Here is a 19,813-nt window from a genome sequence, read left to right on the forward strand (position 1 = left end):
GAGTTCAACCTGGCTTGGTTCTTCTCCCAAGTCTCCTGCCACCACCACAAGGTTCGAGCAAGGAACTGAGAGACAGAGCACATCCCTTCCTGCTACCGGGAAGAGACAGTCCTTACACACTGCTTCAAACTAATTGGCTGGTAGCATTCAAGTTCATTGATTGACATGACTTGAAGGCAGTCCATCAATTGAATGTGTTGAGGTCAGAGTTCAGATCTTCTGGTGGTAACAAGGATCTTCCTAATTCCGGGTTTCAGCCAGGCTCTCTGGGGAAGGGGTGGAGGCACCTGGTAATAATTTTCTCACAGTACATGTAGAACCTATATCAGATTGCTTTCTGTCTTGGGGAGGGGGGAGGAAAGGGAGAGAGGGAGAAAAATTTGGAACTAAAAATCTTATGAAAACAAATATTTCAAACTATCTTTACATGTAACTGGAAAACAATAAAATACTTTTATGATTAAAAAAATGAAAGAATGATTGTTCTTGCTAAGTTAATAGAGTATTTAGAGGTGGTTTCATAAGGGAAGGCAGAAAGGTAAAATTGAAAGAGATCCTTGCAAGAAGGATAGGATTTTTGGGGGGGGGCTGGGCAAAATGAGGGCTAAGTTACTTGTCCAGGGTCACACAGGTAATAAGTGTCAAGTGTCTGAGGCAGGATTTGAACTCAGGTCCTCCTAAATCCAGGACTAGTGTTTTATCCACTGCACCACCTACCTGCCCCCAAAAGGATAGAATTTTAAAAAATTAAAATGGAGAAGAAGGATATTCCATGAGTACCAGTATGGCAGTAAGAAAGTTCAAGGTGTATTTAGGGTATAGTTAGTAGGTTAGTAGAAGATATGGAGGAGTAATGGGAAATAAGGATGAAAATGCAGCTTGAGGCCAGGTTTATAGTAAGTCTTGAAGGTAGGCTAGAAGCTCAGGTTTTTTTATTATGGGCAGTGGGGAGCCATTGAAAGTTTGTACTCTAGAGTACCTAACACATAGCAGACTCAATAAATATTTGTTGATTGATTTTGCGAAACTAGAATTTAATTTAATTAAAAAATAAGTGAGTTTTGGTTTAGAAATCTTTGTTTTACAGAGTTTGGAGACAAACAAATGTACTCTAAGAGCAAGCCCCTTAGCAATGAGTCATATATAGCCATTTGATCCTCCCAAAGCTCCCACAGTGTTTATGAGAATGAGTAAGAGTAATTGTGAGAATGCTCTGCAGGGAAGAAGGGACAGAATGGTTCCTACCACATTATTACTCACAGCTCACATTTATATGATACTTTACAGTTTTTCCACAATAGCTGCAGGAGAAAGGTAGTTCAAATATTATTACATCCCCACCTTTTTTTCCCCAGATAAGGAAACTGAGGTTCAGGGAATTGAAATATCTTAACCACAGTCATAGAATAGTAATTGGCAGAGCAGGACTCACATACAGGTCTTAGGACTGCAACATCTCTGGGAAGAGAGGAAGCAAAAAACAAACTAGCTTGCTCCTCAGCCATTTCTTTTTGAGTCATTTGAGCTTTCTTTTCAAGGGTCTATGATGTTCTACTGAGGGTAGAAACCATCCAGGTCCTCAACCCTTCTGTTGGAATGAGAGCTTCCATTCCTGAGGTACCTGGAAAGGTTTGACCATAATGATGTAGCAAATTACAGAGGATTTTGCATTTTTGTGTGTCGCTCAACTAAATACTTTGATTCATTCTGGACACATTTTATTGCTGTGTTTTCTTTGTGCATTTTCCCAATTATCATGGCCTAGTTATGTTGCTTGCATTTGAGTCTGTATAGTGTTAATGAGCTTGTCGTTCTCCAGCTTCAAAGGACCCTGTCCTCATGTCAGTTCTGTGATGTGCTTTACCTGTTTCATACGGACTGGCATTTTTCATCTCTGTGTAAGTCTTTCTTTTATTCTTTATAAATTCTCCACTAAATGTGAGCTATTACAGCATGTTGAGTGACGTGTGCGTCCAAGGACCTGCTGCCTGGAACAAAGAGGTTGAATCAGATTTTGATAAGAAGTCAGGGCTGATCATTTCATTCTGGTTTCATAGCTGAAAGGCTGCCTTATGAAGCAGGATCTCTGTGGTGAGGCATTTTCTGCTCATTTCGTGGTTTTCTGACAGGAGCACCTACAAATAGGTTAACAACTTTTTGAGATGTATGGGGGCTGGGCTGGTAGGTCAAAGTATTAGGTTTTCCTTATGCTTGATTATTATGTCCTATTTAATGAAACTATGTTGAATTAAAGGGGTCTCAAGGCTGTGCTTTCATTATCTTTTAATTTGGTTGTAGAGAAGGGCTGTTGTGATTTTTGACAGTCAGCATCAATAACTCAAACTGAAATTTTGAAATGGTAATGAGACATGGAAAATGTTCTTATCTTTTACATTTTTTTTTGCCATTTTCTGGGTTCTTTTCAGGCTGCTTAGGTCAATCATTTTTAAAAAAAATATGCCTTTCTTGGTCTCCAGAGTAATCGTTTTGTCATGAAAGTGAAGGAAATTAACTCTTATTCTCTGACTGCTGCTACTGCCTTAGCCCTTATAACCTAGATAGAAAACTTTTATTGTTGTAAAGCCTCAAGAGCCAGGGAATTAAAAGCAAGTTCCAGCAATCTCACTTAATATTTTGTAACTGTCAATTCAAAAGCTAAGCCAAGACAGAAATGGTTGTGATGACCAAGAAACTCATAAAGGGTATTGATGAAGGAAAGGCAACGTGGCACAGTGTAAAGGATAACTGGATTTGGTATTGGAGTATTTGGGTTTAAACCCTGACTGTTCTCTTCACTCTGTGTGACATTGGGCAAGTATCTTAACTTTTGAGCCTCATTTTCTTCCTCTGAAAAGTGAGAGTGTTGTACAGGGGTTCATAAATCTAAGAACATAAAATATTGGGGAAATAGTCTTCTTGACTAGAATTGTTGGAAAAACTGGAAAGCAGCTTAGCAGAAATTAGATTCAGACCAATCTTATGCCATATATGCCAATAAACTCAAAAAGAGACATAGAACCTAAATAGAAAATATCATACCATAAGAAATAGAGATGAATTGAATGATATACCTTGAATAACTTGACTAGGGCAGACTTCTTAAAATAAGAGCTAAAGATCATAAGAGATAAACAGATAACCTTAGCTTCATAAAACTGTTTTCAAGAATAAAATAAAGATGTTTGACTAGGTGAACTAGCAGATGGAAAACAGTCTTCAAGGGTATCATTAGGTACCCATGTCTTTTACAAAATATAAAATTTAAACTGCAAAGTCCTTGGCAACAGTAACTATTCTATTTTCATATACTAAATAGAGACCAGCAATGTCATATAAGGGAAAGAGCTTGGAGTCAGAAAACCTGGCCTTAAGCCCCAGCTCTACCATTTACTTACTGTATATGTAATTGTGCACAAGTCATTGAGATACTCTTTAACTTCCAGTAGTTAACTAACATGAAATATTTGAGTTATATTGAATTTTGTCATTGAAATTCAAAACAATGATGAGCAGGATGCTATCAGAAAAACTCAGGAAGATCTGCATCAGCTCATACTATATAAAAAATAACAGCAATACTGCAAGATAATCCGCTGGGAATGACTTGGTTATTTTCAGCAGTGCAATGATCCAAGACAACTCTGAATATTTTATGAAAAATGCAGTCCATCTACAGAGAGAGAACTGATGGGTGTCTGAATACAGATAGAAGCATAATTATTTTTTGTTAGTTCCTTTATCTGAAGTTTTGTTTTTGTCTGTTTTCTTTCACAACCTGGCTAATGTGGAAATGTTTTGCATGACTGGTCATGCATAGCTTATATTGAATTTCTTAAGTTCCTGGGGGGGGGAAGGAGGGGGGAGGGAGGAAGAGAATTTGGAACACAAAATTTAAAATAAAATTGATGTCAAAATTTGTATTTACATATAATTTGGGAAAAATAAAATTCTAACCAAATAAATTAATTAATTTTAAAAAATTCAAAACAAATTCCATTTCTTTTCCAGGGTAGGGGAAAGCTGGTTACCTAAATTCTTTTCTTTTAGCTTTCCTTCCCACCCCTCCCCCAGAATATAGTCCTCAATTGTTATTAACTTAGCATCCCTAAGGCCATATACTGTTAGGATGATTTGTATTAAGGAGCTGCCAGTTCAATCTGCATTTTTGTTTTTATTTCATTTCCGTTACAGATACAATCATCCTGGTTTCTGCAGAGTTTAAAAGGTTTGCAAGGAAGAAATGAAGAGGGAAGGATAAGGCATAAGCATGAGACTTTCTAATTAAGGTGGTTGTGGGGGCAAAGGGGTAAAAGGGAAGGGTAGGCTGGGAAAGAAACATGCTTATTAGCCTGTCTTTTCTTCTCCTCCTCTTTCTTGTTTTCTACCACTGCTGTTCAGGCCATTACCACTACTCATAAAGCCACCATCATCAGGATCAGAAGACTAGAATGCAACTGGATCTAGGTAAAATTCATTCAGCTGGAAACTTACACAGAGGCAGCTAAAATGATTTTTATATTTGACTCTGAATTATACACAAGGACAAATAAGAAACAGTCTTAAGTATTTTGTCCTAGATTGTACCAGTGTCACTAGTCAAGGACACAACTGAGCAGTAACAAGGGAGGAAAACCTGATTTGGACTATCCACTGGCAAATGAGGAGGGGTGTATGGATGTGAATTCAGCACTGCAATGGTAGTCCACATTCTTGGTTTTCTCTGACCATAGCTCCCCTGGGCATAAGAACAGAGGAAGCAGAGCACGGATATTAATAGTTAAATGACCTTTCAGGTGTGTCTCTTAGGGGCAGAAAAGAAGAAATGACTGTGTTTTCAGACTAGCTATCTGGAATTACATTCCCAAGAGTCAGTGAACATACTAGAATGCAGAAGTGGGTGCATTAGCCCTGTTACAGTGCTGACTGAAGTATCTATTCAACTGAGTAACCACATATAGAAAAATACAGAATCACAGTGCCTCAGAGTTGCAAGGGACTTCAGAATCTGTTGTCCAACCCATATTTGAAAAGGAATCCCAACTATATAGTATATTTGTCAGATGGTCATCCAGTCTTTGCTTGAAGTACTTGTGTGATGAGAAACCCACCGTATTTTTTGGGGGAAACATACTGGCATAGTCCTTTATTCAGTACAATATGAGTTCCTTAGGGATAGCCTCTGTTTTGATTCTATTTGTAACTCTAGTACATAACAGAGTGCTTGACATCAGTAGGAAAGAAGGAAACAAGCATTTATTAAATACTTACTATGTGCTAGGCATTATGCTTTGTGGTAGGTGCTGAATAAATGTGTGAGTAAATGAATGAATGAATAAATGAAAAGTTCCTACTTCCTGGTAGAGAGACTCTCCTAACCAAAATCACTTTCTAAGTATAATATATTTGCTAAGTACAACATACAGTATGTAGAACATACTCTTGGAAGGAAAAATAGAACAAATCAAATGGTAGAGCAATATGATACCACAAGAAAGGGTTAGTAGCCTGGGACTAGAAACTTTGGCATAATTGAGGCTTATTCCAAGTGGGTTTTGGTTGGGTGCTGCTAAAAAGACAGAAGTTTCATATTTAAATTGGTTCCCACTATTAAAACTTTTCATGTCTGATACATTGTTAGTAAAGTTTTCTTTAGTAGGTTATCTGATAAGTCACCAAAGGACCCAGGTCATTAAAAAGGGAATGTCCTGTAATGATGGATAAACAATATAATTTATTTGTGGTCCTTTTAGTTCCAGCTGATCCAGCAGGTTCCAAGTTCACAAAGTTCATGCCATACAGAAAACTGTAACTGTCCTTAGCTGCCAATGAGTTAATGATGCTAAATGATAGCCAATCAGTACACACACTTCTTGGAGGTTCAGTCAGGCATGAGTCATAAGTGGACTCCAGATGCAGCCTGTGCCTTTCAAGGACAGTTTCTGTCATGCTAGGGCTCATGGAAAAGTGATCTCAAAGCATGTGCTTATGCTTGCTTTGGATCAAAGCTCATTCCAACAATATGTCCTGGGATGGCCACTTCCTTCTGGTAAGGAAAAGCTTTGTAAGAAAAAGCAATCTTGGAAGACTTCCAGTGGTGGAACCAAGATGACAGAGTAGAGAAAACACTTGACAGAACTCTACCAAGATTCCCCTCCAAGCAACTTTAAAATTATGCCTCAAATTGAACTCTTTAGTGGCAGAGGCAAAAAATAAGTCATAGTGAGACATTCTTACAGTCCAGGACAACTTAGGAGGTCAGAAAGAGAGAACATAGGTTGGAGGCTGGCCCAGAGCCCATATGGATGAAATACCAGTTATGGGACTAGGTGGTAACAGATAAAACAACACCCTTTCAGAGGTGCAGATATTTTTACTGAAAATTTAATGATCTCACTATACCAATAAAACTACCAAAGAAATATTTTATAGATCTAGAAAAAGTAATAACAAAATTCATCTGGAAGAACAAAAAGTCAAGAATATCACAGGAATCAATTGAGAAAAGTATGAAGCAAGGTAGCTTAGCAGTACCACTTCTCAACCTATATTACAAAGCACTGAGCATCAAAACAATCTGATACTGGCCAAGAAATAGAGTGATGCATGTACAGAAATATTTATAGCTGCTCTTTTTGTGGTGGCAAGGAATTGGAAATTCCATCAATTGGGGAATGGCTGAGCAAGTTGTGGTATGTGAGTGTAATGGAATTCTATTGTGCTGTAAGAAACTATGAGCAGGCAGATTTCAGAGAAACCTGGAAGGACTTGTATGAACCAATGATGAGCAAGATGAGCAGAACCAGGAGAACATTGTACACAGTATCAACAACATTGTGTGTTGATCAACTGTGATAGACTTGATTCTTCTCAGCAATGCAATGGTCCAAGATAGTTCCAAAGGACGCATAATGGAAAATGCTCTCCAAATCTAGAAAATAAAAAGAACTGTTGAATCTGGATGCAGATCAAACCATAATATTTCTATTGTTTTTGTTGTTGTTGTATTTCTTTTTTGAGGTTTTTCCTTTTTCTCTGATTCTTCTCTCTGTCTAATGCAGAAATATGTTTATTGTGATTGTACATATATAACCTATATCAGATTACTTTCTGTCTTCAGGAGGGGGGAGGGAGGAGAGGAAGGGAGAAAAAAAAAGATTGTGAGAAAGGAAAAAAAAAGAAACAGAGTGATGGGTCAGTGGAATAGCTTATGCACATAATACATAGTAGTAAATGGCCACTGAAATCTAGATAAACCCAAAGATCCAAATCTGGGGGGAAAGAACTCACCATTGGACAAAAATTGCTGGAAAAACTGAAAAGCAATTTGGCAGAAACTTGGTATAGGCCAATATTTCCTACTATATATCAAAATAGATAAATGATTTAGATATGGAAGGTGATATCAGAAGTAAATTAAGGGAGCATGGAAAAATATACCTGTCAGATCTATGGATAAGGGAAGAGTTTATGACCAAAAAATGTGAGAAAATAATTATAAATAATGGACATTTTGGGGACACAAAGTCTTAGTTCAGAAATCTGAGCTAATCTCTTTTGGGACCAGCTCAGGAGCCCATGGGTAGATAAATAGAAATGGAGATTGACTAGTTTAGTAAAGTAGAGATTAAAACCACACCTATAAAACCATGCCTTTGCCCTCAGCGGGTCTGTCTTTTCATTAGACCCTGATATGACATCACACAGGGTACAGCTCATTTTAATATGGACTGCCCTCAGATCAGGTTAGTCAATGGAATTGAATGATTTGAGCTGATTAGCTTTGATCAGTATGTAAGAGCCATCTCTAACAGAAGAGATAAAGAGACTGAGATCATGAGGTGAATGCCATTCTAGGTGGATGCTAGCTGAGCAAGGCTGAGCTCTCTCTCTTAGACAATATGGTGCTGGGGGCTTTTTGGCTTGTGTTAAATGCAGTCAATGCTCTCCTAACATTTAATATAATGTCATAATGCTTACTACCTAAATGGGTACAATAGCCATTAATTTATAAGTAGCAATATCTTAGAAATTGCAGTCTAGTTCCCCAATAATCTAGGCAGAAAAAGGCTAGTCCCCCCCAATATTTTAAATGAGACAAAAGATAAAGATCACAGTAACTAAAATAGATAATTTTGATTACTTGAAATTGAAAGGCTTTTGCACAAACAAAATCAACGCAGCCAATTTAGAAGAATAATAGTAAACTGAGGAAAGAATTTAGAGCAAATTTCTCGAATATATAGGGAACTGAACCAGTTTTATAAAGAAATCAGTCATTTCCCTACTGATTAATTGTCAAAAGATATGAAAAAGAAGTTTTCAGAACAAGAAATCAAGGCTGTCAATGGTCACATGACAAAATGTTATAAATCATATTGATTAGAGAAATACATATTTAAAAAAACTCTGAGATACCATCTTTTACCTATCTTATTGGATAACTTGACAGAAAAGGAAAATGACAAATGCTGGAGGGGATGTGATAAAATTGGGACACTAATGCACTGTTTGCAGAGTTGTGAACTGGTCTAACCATTCTAGAGAACAATTTGGATAGCTCAAAGGGCTATCAAACTGTGCATACAATTCGACCTAGCAATATCAATATATCTACATCCTAAAAGATCAAAGAAAAAGGAAAAGGGCCTTTACTTATACATCCAAAAATATAGAAGCTCTTTTTCTGGTGGTAATGATTTAGAAATTTAGGGGATACTCAATTGGGGAATGCTTGAACAAGCTGTGATATATGATTGTGATAGTATACTATTGTGCTATAAGAAATGTCAAGCAGGATAGCTTCAGAATAACTTGGAAAGACATATGAAGTGGTGCAAAGTGAAGTGAGCAGAACATTGTGCTTTGTAACCAGCAATATTGTAATGATGATTAACTGTGAAAAACTTAGCTACTCTGATCAAGACAATAATCCAATACAATTCTAAAGGACCCTTGATGAAAAATGCCATCCATATCCAGAGAAAGAAAAGATGAACTCTGAATGCAGATTAAGGCATTATTTTTTTAAACTTTATTTTTTTTCTGTTTACTTTTACAATATGGCTAATATGGAAATATATTTTACATGACTTTGCATGTATACTGTGGAAATTTATTTTGATTTGGGGACCCTACCTTTGGGCTGAAATTAGAAGGCCTTAGGCCCTCAGGGTCTCTTCTGTGTGGGAGGTGCTGGTGTCCCTCCCCCTCCTCTTCAGTTGAGCCAAAAAAGCCCCATGGGCTGTATGAGATGCCTGGTCAGACAGCTGGGGGTAGGGGGGAAAGACCCCAGCTCCCTCCACCCTGAGTGGATCTATCCGAGAGATCCCAGGCTTGTCCAGGCCAGGCTCTGGTGTAGCCTGTGCTGAGGCACATGATGCTCGAGCGTCCCCCCAGCCCCAGACCAAGCTGGTGGATTAGCTTGGTCTGTGGGGGTGCAAAAAGCCCCAAGGTTTGAGGGGAGAGAAGAAAGATATATATATAGACCTGGGAGTTAGACAAAAAGAGGGACTGACAAGATTAGAAGAACAGAGAGGAGGACTGACAAGATTTTAAGGGAAAGGAGAAGGATGCAGGAGAAGGCTAAAGGACTAGAGCAAGAGGCAGATGTATGGAGCTTGGGAGAGGCCAGAAGATTAAGAAAACAGAAGGACACTGGAGCACTAGGAGAATGGAAGGAGAGGTTGGTGAGAGAAACACAGGGGTTCAGCGGTGGCAGTAAGGAGAGAAAAGTTAGAGGCAGGGGGATTTACAAAGTGAGAAGGGCTCAGAGTTAGAATAAAGGACCTGAGTAGTGAAAGTGGAACATACCCCAAGGCAAGAGGCGGCTAAGGCCCTTATTGTATTAAAAAAAGTTCCAGGCGCAAAAGGTGAGAATAGACTGCAGGAACGCAGTCAGGTTGTACATTTTATTTCCCTGTATTTTTATGTTTAGATTGTATCTCATAAATAAACTCTGCTTTGATTATTTAGTTAAGAGGCTTCTTAATCTTTTGCTTATCAATTTTGGGAGTGGAGCAGTGTGGTAGAACTTTATAAACGGCCCATACTAAGTTAATAGCAGTCAGATAGCCAGTTAGTCAAAAGTCCCAGATTAGTCCTCCAGTCAGATTAGTCCCCCAAAATCAGGCTAGTCATTTAAAATATTTCAACAATACTCTATATCAAATTGCTTTCCTTCTCAAGGAGGGGAGGAAGGGAAAGAATTTGGAATTCAAAATTTTTTAAAAAGTTATACATAGTAGAATTGCAGTTTCATGTGTAAACATGGAATTCCTTGTTTTATTCCATACATCAAAAATAAAATAAAATTTTAAAAAATGTTAAATGTTTTTATATGGAATTGTGAAATATTTAATGACATAAGTAAAAAAAAATATTTTTAAAATACCTCCTAACAGAGTTTCCCCAGGAACCTTCTTTTTCTTTCTTTTTTTTTTTTGAGGCAATTGGGGTTAAGTGACTTGCCCAGGGTCACACAGCTAGTAAGTGTCAAGTGTCTGAGGCCCGATTTGAACTCAGGTCCTCCTGAATCCAAGGCCGGTGCTCTATCCACTGAGCTACCTAGCTGCCCCAGGAATCTTCTTTAGGGAGATGTTAATCACATGGTTGTAACACAGATGTGCTCAGAACTCAGTAGCATATCAGAAGTCAGTTATGAAAGAGTTGTACTGAAAGGGAATTGGCATTATGGGTCAGAAAAGAATTTCTTGCTATGGACTATGGACAAGTTACTTAAATTCTCAATGCCCCAGATAACTGTTTTATACCATAGATTACAGGAGAGTTGATAATCTGCTTTAGGGGAGGGAGTTTCTTAAACTAATGAAGTCATAGGTCTGGACTTATTTGTAAGGAATATCAGAACATCTGAATACATTTCCTCAGACATCTCATTCCTCTCCTGGCAGTACTCATTTTGGACTTCTTATTGTCTTATAAGCTATCCTGTTCCACTTTTAGATGGCTCCAATTATTAATAATTTTTTTTGTTTTTTTTTGGGTTTTTTTGGCAGGGTTATGGGGGTTAAGTGACTTGCCCAGGGTCACACAGCTAGTAAGTGTCAAGTGTCTGAGGCCGGATTTGAACTCAGGTCCTCCTGAATCCAGGGCCGGTGCTTTATCCACTGCGCCACCTAGCTGCCCCCTATTAATAATTTTTTTAAAAAACTTGTTTAGTCATTTCATTCATGCCCAACATTTTGTGAGTCCATTTGGGGTTTTCTTGGCAAAGATACTTCAAGTGATTTTTCATTTCCTTCTCCCACTCATTTTACAGATAAGGAAACTGAGACAAACAGGGCCAAGTGGCTTGCCCAGGGTCACACAGCTAGTAAGTTTCTGAGGCCAGACTTGAACTCAGGAAGATGTCTTCCTCATTTCAGGCCTAGCACTGTATCCACTGCACCATCTTTATATCAAGCCATTTTTTTTTCCTTCTGTAACTTCTATCTACTCTTTCTAGTTCTCTCTTCTAGGGCCAAGTAGAATAATTCCAACCCCTTAACCACATGATAGGCCTTCTAATACTGGAAGTCAGTCATCATGTCTCCCCCTCAGTCTTCTTTTCTCCTGATTAAATATCCCTAGTTCCTTTCCCTACTCCTCATGTAGCATGAGCTTTTGTTCCTTTACTATCATTTGCCCCTTCCTCTAGATGTTCTTCAATTTATCAATATTCTTCCTAGAAGTGAACTTGATACTAATGTGACCATACCAGGGCAAAATACAGCCAAACTATGATTTCTCTTTAGGTAGCCTAAGAGCACATTAGCATGGCTACCATATCGCACTGTGAACTTATACATACTAAAATTCCCAGTCCTTTTTCAAATGAATTGCTACTTTTCCGCCCTCATTTTATATTTGTTAACATTTGGAACCTAAGTGTATGACTTTATACATATCTCTAACACATTTCATCTCATTTGAATTGAATTCAACAAATATTTGCTAAGCAACTACTAAGTACCATTATTATCCCTCCTTCCCACCCATCTAATCTGTTGCCAAGGATTTCACAGTTGCAACATCTATTGAATACTATTGAATATATTCCCTTCTCTCCTCTGAGACTGTCACTAGGATGCTGTAGGACCTCATCTCTTCATGACTCGATTGTGCTAACAGCCTACTGGTGGGTCTGCCTTCCTTAAATCTCTCCCTGCTCAAGTTAGTCCTCCATTCAGCTGCCCAAGCCATTTTCCTTAAGCATAGTATGATCACATCACCTCCCCTACTCAATAAACTTCAGTGGCTCCCCATCACCTTCAAGATCAAATATAAAATCCTTTGAATGCCATTCAAAGCCCTTTATAACTCACTCTCTTCTACCTTTCCAGTCCATATACACTTTTTGCCCTCCCTCCTCAAACAGTCTCTTTAATCCAATGACATTGACCTCCTTCCTCTTCCTGAAACACGATATTCTATCTCTGGGATCTGGGCATTTTCACTGGCTGACCCCTATGCCTGCAGTGCTCTCCCTCCTCATTTCTAATTCCTAGATTTTCCTGCTTCCTTCAAGTCTCAATTAAAATCTCACTTTCTACAGGAAGCTTCCCCCCCCCATATCTTTTCATTCAAGTGCCTTCCCTTTGTTAATTATTTCCTATTTATTCTCTATATAGCTTGTTTGCACATAATTGTTTGTATGTTGTCCATCTCATTAGACAACATGTTCTTGTTGCTCCTTGAAGGTAGGCACTATCCTCCTTTTCTTTGTATCTCCAGAACTTACAACAGTTCTTGGAACATGGTGGGTGCTTAATAAATGCTTATTGACAAATGCAAGGCCCTATACTTGGTACTAAGATACAGTGACAAAGAATGAAACAGTCCCTGCCCTTAAGAACCTTATAGTCTATAAGGGTGATACAACAGATGTAAAATATATAACATACTTATACACATATATACAAATATAAATAACTCACACAAAATAATTTCATGAGGTAATAGCACAAACATTTGGGGTTGATGGGGGGAATTAGGAAAGGCTTTATGCAACAGGTGAGCCTCTAAAGGAACTAGGAATTCTATGAGGTAAAGGTGAGAAGAGAAAGCATCCTACGGATGAAGAATAGCTTATGCATAGGCACAGAGACAGGAGTTAATGTGTCATGTATGTAGAAAGCTGCTGTGTGTGTGTGTGTATGTGGGAGAAAGAGAGAGAGAGAGAGAGAGAAAGAGACAGAGACAGACAGAGATATAGAGACAGAGATACAGAGACAGAGAGAGGCACAGAGAAACAGAAAGACAGAGACAGAAACAGAGACATGAAAGAAAGAGACAGAGAGATTGTTTTAAAATTAATTTGGAAATGTAGACTTGAACTATATTTCAAAGTACTTTAAATGCCAAAACAGAAGAGTCTCTATTTAATCCTAGAGGCAAAAAGGAAGGGCCAAAATGTCTTGAGCAGAGGAATAAAATGGTCAGACTTGAACTTTAGGAATATTAATTTGGCAGCTGTGTAAAGGACAGATTGGAGAATAAAGCAATTTAAAGCAAAGAGAACTATTGGGAGGCGATTGTAATAGTCTTGGTGAGAGGCAACATGGGCCTAAACCTGTAAAATCAACAAGATTTGGCAATTTATTGGGTATTGAGACCAAAGGAGAGGAAATTGTTAACAATGATTCTGAAAGAGGATTTCAAGTCTGGATAACTGGAAAGATAATAGTTCCCTTGACAGAAAAAGGAAAGTTAGGAAGAGAAGTTGGTTGAGCATCATTTCAAACATTCTAAGTTTGAAATGCCTGTAAGATATCTAAATGGAGATGTTCAGCTGGCTGTTGGTGATATAGGACTCAATTTCAGGAGGGCTGGGTATGTTGATTTAGGACTTATCACCACAGAACATCTTCAAACATTTGGAAAGTGGTAGTATAGTCAGAAGAGGTCTATATACAGGGTCATAGGACCTGGATACAAAGCTAATTATTCCCTAAGTTAGTGAACTTCTTTAGGGCTCAGTTTGGTTTTTGTGTGTAATGCCCTTTCTGGGTTACATCTCCCTATCCTGCAACACAGTTTGGGTCTTCAAGAGACTTCTTCAGTTTCAATGTACTCTGGGGGTGCACATTCCTTTAACTGTAGCTCACAAATTCCTGCAACTGGCTTATCTTCAATACTTACCAAGCTGACATAGCTCAATGCAAAAGCATTTACTGAGATGGTATAGCAAGAACAATAAAAACAAAACATTTCCCCCACTAACCTGGACCACACTCTCCCATAAAAATAGAGAGTAGGAGAGAAGAGTTCCCTAATAGAAAGGCACACATGAATGGAACTCATAGCTCCTTACTGGGCCTCACTTGGTTGTAGTTTCCACTATCTAGAGATGAGTTTTGGGATTAACCTATATGTTGACCTGGATTACTACTCAGCCCTTTTGAAAAGAACTAGAGGCATTATGCTCATATCAATAGAAGTCTAAGTCTATCTGTGATCTCCTGAGCAGAATATTCTAGGTGGGGAAGATTTTCTTTACACTGATCTTTTTTTTAGGGGGCAATGAGGGTTAAGTGACTTACCCAGGGTCACACAGCTAGTAAGTGTCTGATCTTAAATTTTCATTGGACTCTTTACTCTAATTAAACCTTACTGACTTAATTCAGCCATGTAACTAGAATTTTCAAATTCAGTATCCCCATCCTATACACAGAGAATTGGGGTTTAGGAAATACTGTCCTTGAATTCCCCTTCCAGGCTGTGTGAAAGGTTCCATTGCTAAGGGTAGGGAGTAGAGAAAGGAGTCAGCTCTTACCACCTTTGCTGCATTCTGTGAAGGAAAATGTGAAGAGTAACCTCAAAAGCTGAGTTCTTCCCTTCTAGCTGCCTCTCTTTTCCACTCTCAGAAATTGGTTTTAAAAACCAGCCTTAAAGGCTGACTGTTTCTTTTTAAAGGGAATCAGGGGTGTGACTGATTCTTCAGCCAGGCATTTCCTTAGAAGTTTCCTGTGTGGCATCCATTGCCTGTATCCAATGGCCAACACCATATAATCTACTCAGGTTGACTAAGAAATTCACTACACCTTCTTTGTATGGTGTCAATAAACATTTATCAATATATGTCCCAGGGCAGCTGAGTGTCCTAGTGGGTAGAGTGCAGGGCCTAGAGCTGGGAAAACTCATCTTCATGAATTAAAATCTGGCCTCAGACACTTACTAGCTCTGTGACCCTAGGCAAGCAGCAATCTTATTTGCCTCAGTTTCCTCATCTGTAAAATGAGCTGGAGAAAGAAATGGAAAACCATTCTAGCATCTTTGCCAAGAAACCCCCAACTGGGGTCACAAAAAGTGAGATATAACTGAAATGCCTGAACAACAACAACTATGTGCTAGGCGCTGTGCTAAGTGTTGGGGATACAAAAAGAGGTGAAAGACAGTCTCTGACATCAAGGAGCTTACAATCTAATTGGAGAGACAACATACAAACAATTATGTACAACATTTGCTCGATGACGGAAAAAGCAAGGTAGTTCCAGAAAAAAAAAATCTACTTTTGCTTCATTGGCTACACTGAAGCTGTTGACTGTGTGAATCACAACAAAATGTGGCAAGCTCTCAAAGAGAGGGGAATACCCAATCATCTTATTTGTCTCCCGAGGGACCTGTATTCAGGCCCAGAAGCAAGAATTAGAACCAAACATGGAACAACTCATTTGTTTAAGATTGGAAAAGGAGTACGACAAGACTGCATGTTGTCACCTTATTTATTTAACTTACATGAAGAGTACATTATGTGAAATGCCAGGCTGGATAACTCAAAAGCTGGAATTAAGGTTGCTGGGAAAAATATAAACAATCTCAGATATGTAGATGATACCACTCTCATGGCATAAAGGGAAGAGGAATTAAGCAGCCTCTTGATGAGGATGAAAGAGGAGAGTGTGAGAGCTGGCTTGAAGCTTAACATAAAAAACAAAAACAAAAACTAAGATCTTAACTGGTCCCATGACTTCCTGGCAAATAGAGGGAGAAGAAATGGAAGTAGTTTCAGATTTTGTATTCTTGGGCTCAAAGATCATTACAGATGGTGACTATAGCCATGAAATTTAAGGATACTTGCTCCTTGGAAAGGAAGTTCTGGCAAATCTGGACAACATACTAAAAAGAAGAGACATCACCCTGTCAACAAAGGTCTGCATAGTCAAAGTTATGATTTTTCCAGTAGCAATGTATGGTTGTAAGAAATGGACTATAAAAGGAAAGTTGAGCACCACGGAATTGACGCTTTCAAATTGTGGTGCTGGAGAAGACTTCTGAGAGTCCCTTGGACAGCAAGGAAATCAAATCAGTCAATACTTAAATATAGGATATTCCTTGGAAAGTCAAATACTGAAACTGAAGCTTAAATACTTTGTCCATATAATGAGAAGACAGGACTCATTGGTAAAGAACCTGACCCTGGAAAAAATTTAAGGCAAAAGGAAAAGGGGATAGCAGAGGAAGAAATGGATACATAGTATAATGGAAACAATAAACATGAACTTGGACAGACTTTGAAGGACAGTGGAGGATAGAAGGGCCCGGGGTGCTATGATACATGGGGTCATGAAGTGCTGGACACGAGTAAACAACAACAACAACAACAACAGTAAGCTCCATGAAGGTTGGGTCCTTATATCCTGACTGGCCTTTGCCTTGGTATGGGAAAAAGTGATGGATGGAGTGCATATATCTACATGAGCTTCATGCCCTTTTAAAAGGCTACCTGAAGGGGCAGCTAGTTGGCACAGTGGATAGAGCACCGGCCCTGGAGTCAGGAGTACCTGAGTTCAAATCCGGCCTCAGACACTTAACACTTACTAGCTGTGTGACCCTGGGCAAGTCACTTAATCCCAATTGCCTCACTAAAAAAAAAAAAAAAAAAAAGGCTACCTGAAGATGCCATATTCCTCTCCTAAGGATTTGTCCTCCTAAATTACCACCTAGCACCATCACTACATTTTCTTTCTCCTCTTCCTCACAAATACCACAAAGTTCAGGGGTAAAAGACAATGTGGTTCAAGCACTGGCTTTAGAGATGAAGACCTACTTTCAAATTCCAGCTCCAATATTCATAAATTTTATATGATCTGAAACGGCAAGAGACATAAGAGACCATCCATTGCACTCCCTTTATTTTATAGATTAAGTAACTGAGTCCTAGGAGGTAAAGTGTCTTGCCCAAGGTCATTTACACAGGTAGTAGCAAATAGGTAGTAAGTAACAATACTGGGATTCAAACCTAGGTCTTCTAATTCCAGATTTAATTACCTGAGTGATTTGGGGTAGGTCACTTAATCTCAGTATACCTCAATGACCTCCTATGTTAAATGAGAGGTTTGGACTCAGATCAGGGAAGAAATCTAAGATACTTCACCCTGTCCTTTGAAGATACAGTAGGGAGGTGGACCCAAGATGGTGAAGAGAAGCCAGGAAGTTGCTTGAGCTCCCCCAAGTGTCCCTCAGAAACAACATTAAATGAAGCCTCTAAATGGATTCAGGAGCTACAGAAACTACAAAAAGACAGAGAGACACAATCTTCCAACTCGAGATAATTTAGAAGACTTCAGGAAGAGTCGGTCTGACTTGGGTTAAAGGGGAGTGTAGTGCAGCTCAGCACAGCATGGAGGGGGTTGGGCAAGTCAGCAGGAGGCTCTTGGTCAAAGCAAAGATCAGCAGTTGAGGCTCCTTGGTCCTGGCCCAGCAGGCCAGTTGTGAGACACCCTCGCCACACACACTCCGCCCAGCCCTGTCTGAGAGGGCAAACTGCCAGCTAGAGAACCACCCACAAGACAGATGAGACTAGGCCAAGCCATTCCAGAGCAGGGAACAAGCCCTGAGCAGTGAGGAAGCTGTAAGCTCCAGAGGCCTCAGAGCAGAAAGCTAGAATTCAGGCCCCTATCCCTCAGCACAAGAAGCTTGAAACAATGGCACCTGTGCCCCAGGAGCAGACCTCAACTTTAAAAGTCACAAAATAGGCTAAAGAAACAGTAGAAGCCATGAGTAGGGAACATTTTGTATAACATATTTTTGAAAATATATTGATCAATTTCAGTGATTTTTTTCACTTCTTCCTGTTCTTTTTTCTTTTAGAAAAACATTTTATAAGGGGTAAATCTTTGGGAGGGGGAAAGAAAGAGGATACAGATGGAAATCTAAGCCAGGAATTCTTAACCTAGGGCCCATGAATTTGATTTTTTAAAATATGTACATAACTATTTCAATGTGATTGATTTACTTGTAATCTTATGTATATTTTATGCAATTAAAATATTTTGAGAAAGGGATCTATAGGCTTCACTAGACTGTCAGAGTATCACCATGATACAAAAAGGCACAAGAATCCTTGTTTTATACAATTTAAAAACAAAATGTATTAATAAAAATCTTTTTTTTTTAAAGAAAAGGCTGAATTATGTAATCCCTAGTTCACTTTCCAGATGAAGATCCAGAGTTTCCATTGCTCTCAGGCTGACTGCTGCTTATGGAAACCTCAGTAGGTTAAGCTTACTTCAGAGAGAACATAATGATCTGTTTCTAGAGGAACATATCTATGCTATTGACCCTATCTATCTCCATTTGGGGCCAGCATCCCTGAGACCTACATCCTGCACAGTGCTACTTTGTTGACCTATAAAAGCACATTTTCCCCCTCCTATCACATTAAGGCATATGATATAACTGGAGATCAATAAAGAGCAACAGGGGAAGAATCAGAATCCCTTATAACATCACTCTCATCCCAACGAATAAGCACCACACCTTACCAATAGTAGACACTTGATAACCATTTTCCATATTGATTAATGAGCTGGGCTTGTGTAAAATCTACCAAAGGATTTGAGGTTGTATTCTATGGGCAATCTGTGGGCCTCCATACGCAAGATGTAAAGAAGATTTCTGATTTAGTGTAGCATGAAGCCATCCAGCCTTCTAGGTAATTTAGATGTTGAGATGATTCCTCTCTGCCCTTAATTGGTCTAGCAAGCTTATCACTCCCAGAAGTATACTGCACAAGAGAGTAGTCTGACATTGTCACCTTCTGCAGTAGGATATCTGACCTTTTCAATCATGTGACAACTTGCTAGGTGATCTCAATTTTTATTGATTCTCAAAAGTCTTTATAAATCCAGACCTGAGTCTGTGCCATTAAAATCTGAAAATGGTGGATGTGCTGCTTAGGGTGTGACTTTTGTTAAAATGCCCTTCTAAGTTGGGAACAAACTCAGAGGGCACTTTGAGATTTGTTGAACCAAATGAAAGGCCTGAGACTGCATAAAAAGTCCAGCTTATTGCAGAGGAGCTCATAAGCAGATAGAAACTAGTAATCTTTACTGTAGTAAAGCAGGGATTACTCTGTAGATCCCTTGCTGAATCACAAATACGATTTTTTCCTTTGCCATATGCTATCTGGTTTTCAGAAGGATGCTTGCAATTTAAACCTTGAAATTAAATTTCAAAGATATTTAAACCATAACATCTAGATTTTAGGGAGGAAAGGAAATCATTTCAAAAATTTTTAATGGAGGAAAACACAATCCAGGAAGAGTAGGCTCTCTGAGTGTCATATGCTCAGGCAGATCAGGGTCAAGTTCCAAGGTCAGGGTCAACTTTCAAGGCCAGTATATGTGCCCATACCAAATTCATTTCACAACAATCCGTTATTAGAACATGAACACTCAGAATACTGGAAATTCAATTGAACAAGTTTGTATTCAATACCTAATATATACCCAACACTGTGCTAGTCCCTGAGGATATAAAGCAAGATTAAAAATAGCTACTGTTCTAAAGGAGCTCACATTCTACTGGGGGC

At 38.8% G+C, this 19,813-nt stretch overlaps 1 long non-coding RNA gene across 1 annotated transcript; it reads left to right on the forward strand.

The window, feature by feature from the left end:
• The first annotated feature begins 2,006 nt into the window (after nucleotides 1–2,006).
• Nucleotides 2,007–4,502, forward strand: LOC122746391. The gene is made up of 3 exons (XR_006355539.1): nucleotides 2,007–2,091; nucleotides 4,192–4,286; nucleotides 4,399–4,502. It is a non-coding gene; the product is annotated as an uncharacterized LOC122746391 (long non-coding RNA).
• The last annotated feature ends 15,311 nt before the right edge of the window (nucleotides 4,503–19,813 follow it).

The sequence above is a fragment of the Dromiciops gliroides genome, chromosome 3 (assembly GCF_019393635.1).
Source record: "Dromiciops gliroides isolate mDroGli1 chromosome 3, mDroGli1.pri, whole genome shotgun sequence".
NCBI lineage: Eukaryota > Metazoa > Chordata > Mammalia > Microbiotheria > Microbiotheriidae > Dromiciops > Dromiciops gliroides.